This window comes from Macaca fascicularis, chromosome 3 (assembly GCF_037993035.2).
Source record: "Macaca fascicularis isolate 582-1 chromosome 3, T2T-MFA8v1.1".
In the NCBI taxonomy this organism is placed as follows: domain Eukaryota; kingdom Metazoa; phylum Chordata; class Mammalia; order Primates; family Cercopithecidae; genus Macaca; species Macaca fascicularis.
In genome coordinates this window covers 184,472,738-184,489,777 of record NC_088377.1, presented here as the reverse complement: position 1 = coordinate 184,489,777, position 17,040 = coordinate 184,472,738, and the positions used below count along the sequence as shown (strand labels likewise).

Below are 17,040 nucleotides of genomic sequence, written 5' to 3'. Positions count from 1 at the left end.
CTACCTTATTTGCCAATTCACAAATTAAATGCGTTGTCTCTTATATCTCTTCGCTTGTTTCAGTTATCACAGTCATAACTATTTTTTTGTCTTTGCTTAATTCCTGGATACTTGTAATATAGTTTCTTCTATTCTAATTCAACTCAGTCTAGGCCACAAAACAGATCATGCATGTGTAAAACTTGACCACAATGCTATGATCTTTTTCCATTATCAAGCTGATTTCTCATATCATGTAATTGCTTAAAATAGTTCACTTTTGCATAAAAGTACATCTAAGTTTTTGAGCACTTACTCTGCTTTTCATACATTTATTTAAGTCTATTTTTTGGTTTGGCTATTTATTATTGTCACACTATTTTTACAGATTAGGAAATTTTAGAGGTAAGACCTAGAGACCTTAAATAACCTATCCAAGTTCATATAATCCAAGAGTAAGTAACAGAGTCAGGACTCAAATCAATGCCTATGTGATCACAAATCTCAAGTGTTACTATCAACACTATCAAGTATTGTCTGACGCTTGCAGTTGCCTGTGCCTTAGTAAAGTACAGTCTGGTGGGTAACTGAAAATGATAGGCCTAACACTCTACAGAATACTAGGAAACTCTAGAAAGACAGCCTTGCAAAAAATAACCTATCTTATTTGATTCTGAGATTCTCTCTATTATAAGATGTTCTATTAAATACCTAATTGTTACTTTTGGGTGGTGTTTAGTAATACCACATTAAAGGTGAAGATTGATTATAGGACTTACCCATATTTCAAAGAAAATAGAATTGTGAAAAGCAATTTACCTTATAATAGAGAAAATGTGACACTTTAACAATATTTCAGTAACTCGTTCATATGAGGAGTGTGTGTGAAGCCTTTACATCTATTGGACATGACTCAGACAGTGGCTTGAGGTAAACTCTGCTAAGTATAAGTAGTAAAAGATATAGAATACTTCAGTTTTTATTGACATGTAGATATATTTTTAAATCTTTTAGTCAATTGTATCAAACTCTCTGCCAAAATAACCCAGCATCTTTTTCATTTCATTTATCCTAAAAGCTTCTGAAAATTAACAAATGATCCCTATTCTTTACTAAATTCCAAATCTTTGCCTCTTCATCAGTATTCTTTGTTTGAAAAAAAAACAAAAAACAAAAAAACCAGCAAACATATTCCCCTCCCTTTTCATACTTTTCAAACTGCAGTGGTCTCTAAATTTTTCTCTCAGGGAATGTTATGGATACTAAACTCTTGTTTAATTTTAATGTGTTTATTTATTGAATTAATACATGCACATAGTTAATGATTCAATTATAACAGAGAACAAAAAGTAAGTCCCCTCTCCAGAGACAAACAGTCTTTTAAGTGTTTTGGTACATATTCTTAGAAATAATAGTTCTTGCTTGCTCAAGTTTATGTAAATCTGACTCTTTCTTCTTTTACACAGGAAACACAGAGTCCAAACCTTCCTGTACTTCACTTCTTTAATTAGCAATGTGGTTCTTATCAGCGTATTTCAAAGTTGATTTTATTAAAAAATACACAGAATTGTGCCATTATTTTCCATTTTATTATGAGAATTTTCAAACATCTATAGAAGCTGAAAGTATTATACCATGAACATGCGTGTACCCACTGTCTAGGTTCTAGATAAAACCATTATTGCTTTACCACATAACTATCCATCTATCCATCCTTCTATTCATCCATCAATCCATCTAACTTTGTAATTCATTGAAAAGTCAGTTGAAGGCATACTTCACTTCTAAGCAGTTCAGCACACATATAATTAACTGGAGTTCAAGGTGTTTTTAAGGTAAAATTTGCGTACAGCACCATGCACAAATCTTGAATACTATTAAACAAGTTTTGACAAATGCATACACTGTGTAACCTACCAGATTATAGAATATTACCATTATCTCCAAGATTTTCTCATGCCTTTAGTTATCCCCACTGCTAACCCCTTAGAGGCAACCAGTGTTCTGATTTCTTTATTATAAATTATTATTTTCTAGAATTTTATGTAAATGGAATAACATCATACACTCTTCTATGCAAAGTTTCTTTCACTCAGAATAATGCTTTTAAGATTTGTCCAAGTCGTGTGTATTAGTACTTCATTCCTTTTTGTGACAGTGGAATATGTCACCATACGGATATACTACCGTTTGTCTAGCTACTCTCCTGGAGATGGACATTCAAGATGTCTCCAGGTTTTGGCAATGATTAATTCACTTTCTGTAAACATTCTGGTTTAAGTCTTTTTTTGTAGATGTATGTTTTTATTTCTCTTAAGTAGATACTTAGGAGCATAATTGCTGGCTCATAGGGATAGATGATCATGGGGTTTAGTTTTATAACAAACTATTAGAACTTTTTCCAAATTGGTTGTACTATTATCCACTTTCTCCAACAATATATGTGAGTTCTGGGACTCCAAATTTTTGCCAGCATTTGGTGTTGCCAGGTGGTTTAATTTGAGTGGGTATGTGGATGGTTAGTGGTATCTCATTGTGGTTTTAATGTGTATTTCCTATTTGTCTGCCCTTTTGCCAGTACCACATTCCTTTGATTATTGTGGGTTTATAGTAAGTCTTGAAGTCAGATAGTGAAAGTACTCCAAATGTGTTCTTTCTAAATAACGTTTTGATTATTCTAGAGCGTCGGGAGCTCAGCAGAGCTGAAAAAGAGTGCTGAGGACTTAGGTACTCATTTTAACATATTTTTAAAATTTCAAATTTTATTTTAGAGACAGGGGGTACATATGCAGGTTTGTTACATGGGTATATTGCACCCAGGTAGTGAGCCAATTAAAGCAACAAGCCCAAAAGGAAAGAGTTAAGTCTTTAATTACCTCCTTCAATAGTGTAAGCAAGAGTCTAAAGCCAGAGAAAGTACTGACTCCCCCTGTTCCATTTTTCTCTGTGGAAATGACCTGGTCAAGGGTTAGTTGGATTAGTACAGACATGGGTTTGTCTCACTGTTGGGGGACCCTGCAAGGAGAAAGTGGAAACTCACTGGGTACTCAGAGTGGAGAAAAGTGTCTTTAAATTTTCTCTTCCTCTCCTATTAGGAGGCCTTGACACAGGCACCTGAAGAAGACCTCTACATAGACCTCAGATAAAGAGACCTAAGAATGAAGGATCCTGAGCTGGCAATATAAATATGCACAAGGGCGTGACCAGCCAGGGGGTCCTTGACTGCAACTCCCTTCAAAGGCTGCAATGCATTGGCTGTGCACCAAGTCTGGGGTGGACAGAACAGCCTCTCCACACCCTGTAAACCTGCCAGGTAAAGCCTTTGTGATTACCTATGGCCTGAAACATCGTACATAGACTTCTAACCAGGAGTGGGACTTCTCATAAATTCTTTGTGTTCATATACCTTCTAGAATCAGCTTTTCAGTTTCTTAGAAAACAAAAACAGTTGAGATAACAATTTAGATTTTAATGACTGTAGATAAAATTTAGAGAGTACTAGTTTTAACATATTTAGTCTTTTTAAAATTCCCACTTTTATTTTAGATACAGGGGGTACATATGAAGGTTTGTTACACGGGTATACTGCACCCAGGTAGTGAACATAGTACCCAATAGGTAGTTTTTCAACCCATGTCAACCTCCCTCTCTCTTCCCCTCAAGTAGTGCCCAGTGTCAATTGTTCCCATGTTTATGTTCATGTGTGCTCAATGTTTAGTTCCCACTTGTAAGTGAGAACATGTAGTATTTGGTTTTCTGTTCCTGCATTAATTTACTTAGGACAATGGCCTTCAGCTCTATTTATGTTGCTGCGAACAAACTGATTTCATTCTTTTTTAGGGCTGTGTAGTATTCCATAGTGTATATGTTTTCTTCATCCAATCTGTCATTGATAGGCACCTCGGTTGATTCCATGTCTTTGCTATTATGAATTGCACGGTTTTGAACATGAGTGCATTTTGGTATAATATTTTAGTTTCCTTTGGATATATAATCAATAATGGGATTACTAGGTGGAAAGGTAGCTCTGTTTTAAATTATTTGAAAAATCTCCAAACTGCTTTCCTCAGTGCCTGAACTAATTTACATTTCCAGCAACAGTGTATAAGCATTCCTTTTGGGTGGAGTGTTCTGTATTTGTCTATTAGTTTCAACTGGTTAAGTGTTGAGTTTAAATCCAGCATTTCTTGGTTAGTTTTCTGTCTAACAATGATCTGTCTAACACTCTCAATGATCTGTCTAACACTGTCAGTGGAGTTTTGAAGTTTGCCACTGTTATTGTTTGGTTGTCTAAATCTTTTCATAGGCCAAGAAGAACTTGTTTTATAGATATGGGTGTTCCAGTGTTGGATGCATATATATTTAGGATTGTTAGGTCTTCTTGTTGGATTGTACTCTTTATCATTATAGTAATGCCCTTCATTGTTTAACATCTGTTTTATCTAATATAAGAATAGCAACTGTTGTCCTTTTTTGTTTTTCATTTGCATGATAGATATTTTCCCCTCTCTTTGTTTTGAGCCTGTGGATGTTGTTACATGTGAGATGGGTCTCTTGAAGGCATTGATGGCTGGGTCTTGTGTTTTTATCCAGTTTGCCACTCAATGTCTTTTAAGCAGGTGTTTAGCCCATTTATATTTGAGATTAGTATTGGTATGTGTGATTTTGATCTCATACCCATGTTGTTCGCTGGTTGTTATGTAGACTTGATAGTGTAGTTGCTTTATAGGGCCTATGGGCTATGTGCTCAAGTGTTTTATGGCAGCAGGTTCTTTAGATTCCATATTTAGCACTCCCTTAAGGACCTTTTGTAAGGATGGTCTCCTTAAAACAAATTTCCTCAGCATTTGCTTGTCTAAGAAGGATTTTATTTCTCCTTCATTTTTGAAGCTTAGTTTGACAGGATATAACATTTTTGTTAGTTGAATTTTTTTCAGGATGCTGAAAATAGTCTCCTAATCTCTTCTGGTTTATAAGTTTTCTGCTGAGAAGTCTGTGGCTAGCCTGATGTGGTTTCCTTTGTAAGTGACTTGATCCTTCACTCTAGCTGCCTTTATAATTTTTTTCTTTTACCTTGACCTTGGTGAATCTGATGACTACGTGTCTTGGGAATAGTTGTCATATATAGTAACTAGCCAGGGTTCTCTGTATTTCTTGGAATTTAATTTCAACCTCTCTAGCAAGATTAGGCAATTTTTGGTGTTTTTCAAATATATTTTTGAAATTGCTTACTCTTTCCTCCTTCTATTTTGGGAATGCCGATGAGTCATAGATTTGGTATCTTTACATAATCCTATATTTCTTAGAGGTTTTGTTCATTTATTTGTTTATTTATTTATTTATTTTTTGACAGCGTCTCGCTCTGTCACCCAGGCTGGAGTGCAGTGGTGCTATCTCGGCTCACTGCAAGCTCCGCCTCCTGGGTTCATGCCATTCTCCTGCCTCAACCTCCCGAGTAGCTGGGACTATAGGCGCCTGACACCATGCCTGGCTTTTTTTTTTTTTTTTTTTTTTTGTATTTTTTAGTAGAGACGGGGTTTCACTGTGTTAGCCAGAATGGTCTTGATCTCCTGAACTCATGATCTGCCGGCCTCGGCCTCCCAAAGTGCTGGCATTACATGCATGAGCCCCCGCGCCCGGCTGGTTTTGTTCATTTAAAGAAATTTTTTTTTTCTTTATTTTCGTCTAAGTTGATTCAAATAACTGGTCTTCAAGCATTGAGATTCTTTTCTCAGCTTGGTCTATTCTGTTGTTAATACTTCTTATTGCATTATTAAATTCTTGTAGTAAATTTTTGAGCTCTAGAAGTTTATTTTGATTCTTTCTCAAAATGGCTATTTCATCTTTCAGTTCTTGGATCATTTTACTGGGTTACTTGGATTCCTTGGATCGAGTTTCAACTTTCTTCTTAATCTCAGTGAGCTTCCTTTCTATCCAGATTCTGAATTTTGTGTTTGTCATTTCAGCCATTTCAGACTGGTTTTAAGAACCATTTCTAGGGAGCTAGTAACCCATTTGGCTGTAAGGGGATATTGTGGCTTTTTGAACTGCCAGAGTTCTTGTGCTGATTCTTTCTCATCTGCTAGGGTTGGTGTTCCTTTAACTGTGGTGTAAGTTGAGTATGGTCAGTTGGCTACATTTCTGGATGCTTTCGGAGGGTCAGGGCTCTGTACAGAATCCACATTTGTGGGTGAATTCTTGCACCGGGTTTCACATCCTGCACCAGTAGAAGGCGCTTAAGAGGAATGGCCGGTAGCTAGGCTAACTTCCAGCTTGCGTGGCTCTTGGACTTTCTTGTTCACAGGCATGCTCTGAGGTGGGTGGGGGAGAGAGATGGCCCCCTCACAAGGTTTACTTCTAGGACTTGTGGGGAGCCACCTCCAATCCCTGGCACTGCACCTGCATTTCTTTTGTTAGGTGTTCCAGGCTGTAGCGGACTCTTGACGCAGAGGCTGCAACAATCCATAGACATGATTTATATTTCTGTATTTTAAAACTGTCTTTCATTTCCTTTAGCAACTATTTTTAGCTTTTTGTATACAAGTCTTGCACGTCTTTGGCTAAATTTAAGTATTTTATGTTTTTTAATATAAATTCAGGTTTTAAAATTGAATTATCCAATTGTTTACCATTAGTATACAAAATATAAGTTTTATATGTTGTAATAGTAAATTAATGTATGAACTTATTAATACGAGTAGTGAATATTTAGGTTTCTTTTAATATTTGAATTAAATAGTTCTTTCATCTCTGAAAAAGGTTTTCCTTATCTTTTGATCTTTAGCTTTTTAGTATTTTTCTTGTTTTTATGTATCAGTACAATATGGAATAGAAGTGGTAAGAGTGAACATTATTGACTTGTTTATGATCTTGAACATGTTTAATATTTAAGAAATAAAAATGGGAAGATGTTTAATATTTCTGTCATTAAATGTGACATAAGCTGTTGGTTTCTTTCAGGTGCCTTATTAGATTGAAGAAGTCCCTTTTTTTAACCTAATTTTCTGAGTGTTTTTATCATAAATGAGTTTGGGATTTTACCAAATGTTTTCTATCTGTAGGTATAATCAAATAGATTTTTAAAAATGTGTTAATAAGATGAATTACACTGATTGATTTTTTAATATTAGACCAAACTTGCTCCTAGAATAGACACTATTTAAATATTTGAATAATATTTTTGGATTCTGTTTTGATTTTTATTTATTGGCTTTTAGCTACATTTCTTTAATATTTTCAGGGCTATTCTGGAAAATAAAGAATGATACATTTAAAACTATTTGTCTACTTAATGTATTGTAGAAGTTTACTTAAAATATAAGAAATTTGCAACTAATAGATCTGTTTTTGCTACTTCCATCCTTTAAGTTTTAGTGTCATTCTGTATTATATATATTTTATATATCCTATAGTACAATGATGAAGTTTTCACTTTAACTAGTCTTACATATTATATAGAATTTTTAAGATTCTTTAATATCTGACTACATTTCATTATTTCTTGTGCTCTTCATTTCTTCCTCACAATCCAAGCTTCCAACTGGTATTATTTCTTTTTCACCTAAGAGAATTCCATTGCCATTTACTATCATGTAGTTCTACTGTCAATGAATATTTTAATTTTATTTATACTCAGATAACTTTACTGTGGTATTTAAATTTTTTGCTGAATATTTTATATCATATTCTGGGTTGACTTTTTCTATTTCTTGTAGCACTTTAAAGCTACAGTTCCCTTCTCTTCTGGTATTCACTTTTTTAAAATGAAAAATTATCGCTATTCATGTCATTGTTCCTGGTATGTATAATTTTTCTCTAGCTGTATGAAGATTTTGTCTTATTTTCTAGTTTTGGACAATTTGACTGTGATGTGCCTAGGTAGGTGTCCTACAGATTATTTTTCTGAAATTCTTTTTATGTCTTTCAATATACTTTTAAATTAGGCTATTTTTTAAAAATATTGTTTTTTATCCATGCTTTTTAATATTTATATCTCCTCTTCTTTCACTCTTACTCCAATTGCACACATTTTGTACCTTTTGATATTTTTCTAAAGATCACTGAGGCCTTTAATTTTTTCATATTTTTTTCTCCTGTTCTCTAGATTTTGTAATTTCTATGGATATAACATCAAGTTTCTGAATCTTTCTTCTGTCATCTCTAATCTGCTCAAATTTCATTTAGTGAGATTTTATTTAATTTTCAAATATTGCAGTTTAAACTTTAAATTTTTCATTTATGTTTAATAGTTTTCATTATTGTTATAAACGTTCCTATTGTATTCATTATAAGAACATTTTCTTTTATATTCTTAAACATGATTATAATAGCTACTTTAAATTTCAGTCTACTAATTCCAGCATCCAGGTAAACTCAATTTGTATCCACTAATGGCCTCTTCATTCAAATTAGGTCGTGTGATTTCTTTTCTTCATATGCCTAGTAATTTTTGCATTATATCTTGGACATCGTCCACAATATATCTAGATTTTGTTTTATCCTTCTAAGGATGGTTGGATTTTGTTTTAACAGGCATTTAACTTGGTTGGATTTATACTTCAAATTCTGTTTCCTACAGTGGGCAACAGCCGAAATCTCTATCTGGTTATTTTAGGTTTAGCACTGCTGATTACAGTATTCCTCTCACATGCATAGTTTAGGCCTCAACCTGAGATTCAAACAGAGTTTGTCTGGAGAACATTGGGTTGTTATTTTTTGGACTTTCCCTTTCTTGGCTGTCTTTCCTAACTCTACAGCTGGCTTTTTAATGGGTTTCTATTTGACTGGGAACTACTTTTCAGCAAAAAGCTACAAAAACAGAAAACTTACCTTTCATCCAAGTGTTGACTTCCCTATAGTTTCTACCTGCTATTGGTTGCTTTGCAGTCCCTTAAGGTAGGCTTTAAAAATGCTTGTCCTGAGTTTATATTTGTTATTTGTGGCATGGGTCTTCCAAGAATTATGATGCCATTACCAGAACTGCATCAGTCTTTTTAATGGCTTGAAAAATCAGCAGATTTTTGTCTTTTGGTTTCTACCTATATTTGATATTGCTGAATAATCTGGATTGGGATCACCTTCTCCAGGATGGATCTGGATTTTTAACAGGCCATGTAAACAAATGCTACAAAATTGTGAATGAGTTACTCAGATGTCTGATTTAATAGATCCATAGTCTGCATTTTGGCGTTATTTGAAAATGCAACCCTGGAGTCCCTTTGCTTTAGTCTGGGCCAGTTGCTAATTAGTTCCACTGCCCAGCTTTTATCCTGACATTTTTCTTTGTTATTACTCTGAATGAGATTTTTTTATTTCCTGTATCCCATTTTTTTTTCTTTTTGGTTTGTTTTCTCAGTTTGCTGAGACATACTACCCAGTAATTTCCTAAGAAAGCTTGAGATAGAGGTAAATGTTTTGGATTCTAACATAATTTAAAATGTCTTTTTATTTGCATTTTATTGATATCTTGGGTTAGTAGAGAAATCTAAGATTAAAATGATTTTCTATCAGAATTTTATTGATATTTCTTGCATCTTTTTTTTAGAATTCAGTGTTGCTATTTAGAAATGTGATGTTATTCCACTTTTGCATTATCTATGGCTTTTCTCTAAGTATAATTTTGACTTTTAACATTTTCTTTGTCTTTTGTAGTTTAGAATCACTTAGTCCCCAGTGTTCTGAAATCATGAAGGTATGCCTTAGTTTCAGTTGTTTTACAATAATCAGCCAACAACAGGCATTTTAAAATATGGAGGCTTACGTTTTTTCATTTCTGAGAACTAATTTTTATGGTATGATTTCTCTGATAATTTTTAAATTTTTTTCTGGACTTTCTCTTGGACAGCCATTGATTCTCCTGTGTTCACCCTTCAAGTCACTTATATTTTCTTTCATGTTTTCTGTTATATAACTTCTTGATATTTTGTTCTATTTTCTGGGATGTTATATCAAGTTTTCTTTTGACTCTTATTTTAAAATTTTATTTTGGCTTTCTTAAAGTTTCTCCCCGGAAAAAAGATATATATACATACATATATAATCTTACTCTGTTTTAGGGATGACATGTTTCTTATATCTGTCTTGGATAGAAACAATCATTTATATGATTGCTATTTAGAACTCCACCTTTGTTTCTCTGTAGTTCATATGCTTGCCTCAATTTTCTTTGTTCCCACAATTTACTTCATTTCTTTTCCTTTTTCTGTTTCTTGTTTTTTATTTTGTTTTTCTCTTCTTTCCTTTAATGTCTGTCTCTTTTGCTTTCTATCATAAATGTTAAGAAACTTTGTATACTAATGATCTTTGATTGTATATTGATTTTTAAGAGTAAAGCACTAAAAACGTGACTGGAAGCCTGGTAATATGGATGGCACTTGTTCGCTAGGATATTTTACTTGAAGAGATTTGGCAGGAAACCAGTCGTGTCATAAGGGACACTGAAATATCAGTATTTGTAAATCTCTTTTCTGGGGGTGCTCAAATTCTTCAAGTAAAAATATATTATTATGCTACTGTAGGTATAGTTACCTAGTTGTTCTGTGCCAAAGGCAGTGGAGAGGTGTTGAGAGTTAATTCCCCCATGGGTCTCTGACATTTCTACAATCATATATCAACTTTTCATTTGGACTGTCTTGTCAAGAATGTTTGTATAGCAATCAGCCTGGAAGATAGAGATAACATCTCCCTCTGGATCTGTTTGCTATCCAGGATAATAAACATAATGTACCCCCGTGGGACAAAGATTGATCAGGTTTGAGAAAACCCAGAGCATCCAGCAGCTGCTCTGTGTCACTGTTGTGGAAATGGGCAGAGGGGAAGGCATAGGTCTGTTATAGACATATGAAGCTCATGCTGCCTGCTGTGTTGAGAGTATTAAAAATGCTTTGTAATCCAGTAGTCTCTCGTCTTCTGCTAGCATTCATGGAATGCTGTCAAGCTAACCTCTTAGCTTGCAAGTGTGGTAAAATCTCATACCATTAACAGTTCTTAGCAAGAGAAACTGGATAATTGACTATATGAGACTATATATTTATATATCAATTATTCTCTTTGTCTTTAGCCCTACATCTCATATCACTCTTGATATGCCGTGTAATTCCAAGGCTTGAGATCTTCTTATTTAGTTTCTTAGAATAAACTTTTAGTTTCCTGTCAAAAAAAAGATTGTTGGCTACTAGCATTTGATGTATTGCTTAGATGGTCTGTGAAGGGTGAGGGTAAGGGATTTCTGTTTAATTTATAAACTAGTCATCTGTAACTCGATTTTCTGCTTTGGGTATCAACTACACACACTCTCTTTGGTCATAATTTTTAATAAATAAAATGGAAAAACATATAATAAAAATTCAAAGAAAGACAAATGTAGCTTTAATGTTCAGATATGGGCAAGCAATAGTTCTACACCTAGAAACTGTAAGTTAGTAAATTTAACATCAGCCCTCTTCTTACTCTACCACCCTACACATACATAAAATATATTCATAACTGAATATTAAATATATAGATTCTTGAGCATTTGTAAAGCAGAATGGCAATAATTAAGAAGTAATATGAGCTCATTGAGGGCAAGGTCTTCTGAACACTTATCTATTATTTTTAGACAAGAATGTGATGTATGAGAACCATCACATTTCAGAGCATCTCAAACCATGGGCTCTGGCATTACCATGTAAGTATTTGTCTGTCTAATGTGACCATTAATAGACTGTAATTATTGACTTCTTTTCTTAGGTAGGTAACTGTGGTATCTGGCAATATGTATCTCATCCAAGATACTTTACTATACATTTTCAATATATACTATGTGATATGGTTTGGCTGTGTCCCCATCCAAATCTCAACTTGAATTATATCTCCCAGATTTCCCAAGGGTTGTGGGAGGGACCCAGGGGGAGGTAATTGAATCATGGGGGCTGGTCTTTCCTGCGCTATTCCCATGATAGTAAGTCTCATGAGATCGGATGGGTTTATTGGGGGTTTCCACTTTTGCTTCTTTCCCATTTTTGTCTTGCTGCCACCATGAAAGAAGTGCCTGTTACCTCCTGTCATGATTCTGAGGCCACCCCAGCCATGTGGAACTGTAAGTCCAATTAAATTTCTTTTTCTTCCCAGTGACAGGTATGTCTTCATCAACAGTGTGAAAATGGACTAATACAGTAAATTGGTACCAGTAGAATGCGGTGTTGCTGAAAAGATACCCAAAAATGTGGCAGCAACTTTGGAACTGTGTAACAGGCAGAGGTTGGAACAGTTTGGAGGACTCAGAAGAAGCAGGAAAATGTGGGAAAGTTTGGAACCTCCTAGAGACTTGTTGAGTGGCTTTGACAAAAATGCTGATAGGGATATGGATATGAACAATAAGGTCCAGGCTGAGGTGGTTTCAGACGGAGATGAGGAAGTTGTTGGGAACTGAGGCAAAGGTGACTCCTGTTATGTTTTAGCAAAGAGACAGGTAGCATTTTGTCCCCACCCTAGAGATTTATGGAACTTTGAACTTGAGAGAGATGATTTAGGGTATCTAGCAGAAGAAATTTCTAAACAGCAAAGCATTCAAAAGGTGACTTGGGTGCTATTAAAAGCATTCAATTTTAAAAGGGAAACAACATAAAAGTTCAGAAAATTTGCAACCTGATGATGCAGTAGAAAAGAAAAACTGATTTTCTGAGGAGAAATACAAGTCAGCTGCAGAAATTTGCATAAGTCGCAAGGAGCCTAATGTTAATCCCCAAGACCATGGGGAAAATGTCTCCAGGCCATGTCAGAGACCTTCATGGCAGCCCTTCCCATTACAGGCCTAGAGGTCCAAGAGGAAAAAATGGTTTCATGGGTGGGTCCCAGCCTCCCCATGCCATGTGCAGCATAGCGACTTGGTGCCCTGTGTCCCAGCTGCTCCAGCCTGTATGAAAGGGGCCAACATAGAACACCGGCTGTAGCTTCAGAGGGTGGAAGCCTTGGCATCTTTCATATGATGTTGAGCCTGTGAGTGCACAGAAGTCAAGAATTGAGGTTTGGGAACCTCCGCCTATATTTCAGAAGATGTATGGAAATGCATGGATGCCCAGGCAAAAGTTTGCTGCAGGGATGGGGCTCTCATAGAGAACCTCTGCTAGGGCAGCGCAGAAGGGAAACGTGGGGTTGGAGCCCCCACTCAGAGTCCCTACTGGGGTACTGCCTAGTGGAGCTGTGGGAAGAGGGTCACTGTTCTCCAGATCCCAGAATGGTAGATCCACTGACAGCTTGCACCACGTACCTGGAAAAGTCACAGCCTTTCAATGCCAGCCCGTGAAAGCAACCAGGAGGGAGGTTGTACCCTGGAAAGCCACACGAGTGGAGCTGCCCAAGACCATGGGAATCCCCCTCTTATACCAGCGTGACCTGGATGTCAGACCTGGAGTCAAAGGAGATCATTTTAGAGCCTTAAAATTTGCCTGCCCCACTGGATTTCAGACTTTCATAGGAACTATAACTCCTTTGTTTTTGACATTTCTCCCATTTGGGATGGCTGTATTTACCTGATCCCTGTACTCCCATTGTATCTAGGAAGTAACTAGCTTGTTTTTGATTTTACAGGCTCATAGGTGTAAGGGACTTGCTTTGTCTCAGATGAGACTTTGGACTGTGGACTTTTGGGTAATTGCTGAAATGAATTAAGAATTCGGGAGACTGTTGGGAAGGCATGATTGGTTTTGAAATGTGAGGACATCAGATTTGGAGGGGCCAGGGGCAGAATGATATGGTTTGACTGTGTCTTCATTCAAATCTCTACTTGAATTGTATCACCCAGAATTCCCACGTGTTGTAGGAGTTACAACACCCAGAGGGAGGTAACTGAATCATGAGGGCCAGCCTTTCCCATACTATTCTCATGATAGTGAATAAGTCTAATGAGATATGAAGGGTTTATCAGAGGTTTCCGCTTTTGCTTCTTTCTCATTTTTCTCTTGCTGCCACCATGTAAGAAGTGCCTTTCACCTCCTGCCATGATTCTGAGCCCTCCTCAGCCATGTGGAACTGTTAAGTCCAATTAAACCTCTCTTTCTTCCCAGTCTCAGGTACATCTTTATCATCAGTGTGAAAACAGACTGATACATTATGTAATGATTATACACCCCTCATTACATTTTCTCTTTCTTTAAAGATATCTTGCAGCTTGCTTTTTGATGTTTTCATTAGTGAATAGTACCCCTTCAGGGTCCCAGGTTAAATAAGACAGCATCCATTGGATAGAACAGATACCAGTTTATTCTACCGAAAGTTTGAGCATACAGGAAATCTCCCTCAACTTTCTGCCACTGATATCTGAGTGAACTGAGCCAGTTCTGATGCCCTCAACAGAGGGCAGAAGAGATCTATGTTATATCTAGATGCTTGTCACTGCCTTTTATAGGGAATGATGGGATGAAGAAATCCCTTTGACTGTTAGTTTCTTGCTATTTCTGTTTTAATGAATTGAAATTAATTGAAGAAGATCTAGCACAGATGAGAAGACATTTCCCAATTTTTCAAGCCATACAAAATTGGCTAGGTCAATTAGGAGGATACTGGAAAATTGAGATAATTTAATTTTAGCAACAAGTTTTCAAAGTTGTCAATGTTAATCTTATGATATGATGGTAACATGGGGAATAAATGATACAATGCATCTACAGCTGGTTTAATAGTGATTATCAAAGAATGTTGTAAAACACTTACAATTAATATGACTATGTCCACTTGTCCACCACTAACAAGACCCAGTTTCTGCTCTTAAGCCTTTATCCTTCTACTTCAAAATGGAGTTGTTAGAAGTTTGTGCTAAGACATGAAAAATGTCTTTGGTGCTATGGCTATCCTGCTGGCACGAAGTTAGAAGGTCCCCTTCTCTGGCTGTGTGGATTACATCTTTGCCCTAATGGTTGGGTTTAGAACACATTCAGCTGAGGATGGAAATATGCCAATCTTGGTTTCAATTATCTTATTATTTAAAAAAAAATATAGAAACATGCCTTTTCCACTAACTTTTCAGCTGTGTGGCTATAGGCAAGTCATTTAAATTTAGGTTTAATTACACTTCACTTATTTAAATTTATTTTCAGTTAGGAGAAAATAATACCTGTATGTCAGGGTTGTTGTATGTTATATGTATAAACTACTTGTGATATCGCAGTGGTCTCTAGAGAAAAAAAATTGCTTCCTTCTCTAAATTTTCCTTGTTCCCTGCAAGAAGAGGCCAGACTTCTTCCCAGCCGTGTCCCAGCAAAGAGCCCTGTTAATACTACCATTCAACAAAAATTAATTTATTTTGTTATATTTTCCCAAATCACATAATTTAAAACATTACTTAAAAAACATAGAACCAACCCAAATGCCCATCAATGATAGACTGGATAAAGAAAATGTGGCACGTATACACCATGGAACACATGCAGCCATAAAAAGGAATGAGATTGTGTCCTTTCCAGGGACATGGATGAAGCTGGAAGTCATCATCCTCAGCAAACTAACACAGGAACAGAAAATCAAATACCGCATGTTCTTACTCATAAGTGGGAGTTTAACAGTGAGAACTCATGGACACAGGGAGGGGAACAACACACGCAAGGGCCTGTTGGGGATGGGGGACCAGGGGAGGGAGGGCATCAAGACAAACAGCTAATGCTTATAGGGCTTAAAACCTAGATGACAGGTTGATAGATGCAGCAAACCACCATGGCACATGTTATACCTATGTAAAAAACCTGCACATTCTCTGCATCTATCCCCAAACTTAAAGTAAAACTAAATAAACAAACAAACAAACATTGCTTACTTGGAGATTTAGAGTATCAATTTTTATGTTCTGTGAATTTGTTGGTCTCCTAATGTGAGGTATGTTAATGTATGTTTAGTGAAATAATGGTTTACATTTTCTTAATTATTCTCTGTACCCTCATGGTAAACATCCATGATCTTTTATGTGCTTTTAAAAGTCTATTCTGTGGGCCGGGCGCGGTGGTTTATGCCTGTAATCCCAGCACTTCGGGAGGCCAAGGTGGGCGGATCACGAGGTCACACGTTTGAGACTGGCCTGACCAACATAGTGAAACTCCATCTCTACTAAAAATAACAAAAATTAGCCAGGCATAGTGCTGTGCACCTGTAATCCCAGCTACTCGGGAGGCTGAAGCAGGAGAATCACTTGAACCTGGGAGGAGGAGGTTGCGATTAGCCAAGATTGTGCAACTGCACTCCAGCCTCAGCAACACAGCAAGACTCCAATTCAAAAAGAAGAAAAAAAAAAAAAGTCTATTCTCTAAACTATGAACTCCCCCTAGTGAACACTTTTTCATTCGTTTTTCTAAATTCAAACCGCCTATTCCAATCTACAATCCTTTCGCCCTCTTTAGATGTCTTCTCTTACTCACTTTGATGTTTGACATGCCCTCTCTGCCTATTTTCATTTTTTTCATTTTTTTCATTTTTTATGTGTTCTTCCTCTCTCCCTGGGCTGCATTTTCTTAGCAAGGTGAGGCTGTGTTGGAGGGAGCAGGTGGTAACCATGCGAGAAGGGAAGCTGAGTCTAGCATAGCACTCTTTCTACCAGGGACTCAATTGAGGTGATGACCCCTGTAATGCAAATGGTCCCACATAGCCCTGAGAATGGATGCACAGTGCTGATATCTGTTCCCATCTCTTGCAGTTGATCTTCTGAGTCTGGACAATACTTGCTATAAGAAATAAATAATCTGTGGGAAAATGTAGGACTCTCAGAAACCCTGAAGATTCATTAAATATGAAAGTTTGTAGATACAGTGTTCTGTTATTTAACCCTTTTCCTGCTTAGTAAAAAAAGTGCAGCTCCCTGCCAGCATTCATTTAATTTGACATAAACACGCTCTTTGAGGCTGAAGTAAATCTAACTGATTATCAACATGAAAATAAAATATAAAAACTGTTCTTGGAATTATTTCTAAACAGAACTTGCCTCTAATCCTAACGTCACAGAAATGTGTATAATAATCAGTAATTGATAATTTTTTTTGCATGGGAAAATTTCAAAGCACAGAACAACAGAAAGTGGAACATCACATTCCACAAAAAAAA

At 36.2% G+C, this 17,040-nt stretch overlaps 1 gene segment (V, D, J or C); it reads right to left on the bottom strand.

Moving 5' to 3' along the window:
• Positions 1–17,040, bottom strand: part of LOC102137723 (T cell receptor beta constant 1-like) — a 266,137-nt gene that overhangs the window by 153,291 nt on the left and 95,806 nt on the right.